Source organism: Saprolegnia diclina (genome assembly GCF_000281045.1).
Source record: "Saprolegnia diclina VS20 unplaced genomic scaffold supercont1.74, whole genome shotgun sequence".
NCBI lineage: Eukaryota > Oomycota > Saprolegniomycetes > Saprolegniales > Saprolegniaceae > Saprolegnia > Saprolegnia diclina.
In genome coordinates this window covers 123557-124243 of record NW_008246141.1, presented here as the reverse complement: position 1 = coordinate 124243, position 687 = coordinate 123557, and positions in this window count along the sequence as shown.

The following is a 687-nucleotide window of genomic DNA, read 5'->3' as shown; positions in this document are numbered from 1 at the left end:
GCCCATGCTTACCCTATCCCTATGTTCCATTCCCGTTATGTGCAGACTGGAAAGCTTGGACATTATTGTCGCATTAGTTGGGTGCAGCCAATCAAGAAGCGGAGACGTGGCCCGTGAGCTGCATGACGTGCTACACGCCGATCGTCGGACGCCTCGTAGCGTGTTCTGCGTGTCCCAACAGTCTCATTGCATTTTGCTCGACCTGTCTCGAGCGTCGTCCGACGCGCCTGGCAAAGTTCTGTGCGCACGACGCAGAAGCCACTACCTTTCAAACGACGTTGCCGCCCCTCCGCTACTTTCTCGAAGACGCGCTACTGTCGCAAACTGCTTCGTACGCAGATCTGGACGCCGTCTTTGGCACATATGAACAGCACTGCGGCGCGTACAAGGTCCCGAGTGCGGATCGACTGCGTCGGACGGCGATACCGGGCTACAACCACGGCTGGCACCCATGCTCTGAGCAAAAGTCGCCAAGACTGCCAATCGATGTTGCAGTTGTGTTAACGCGATATTTTGTATTCGCTTCCGACTCTCACGCTCTCCAAAGTCGTTGCAATGGCTCGAGCTCGCTAGTGTTCACTACTATGCATATTGGTCGTACAGCCTTAGCAGAAGGAACATACCATTTCTGCATTTACCACGAGACGGTCACGATGTACTAGTATTCACGATGTTCACGTGGAGTGA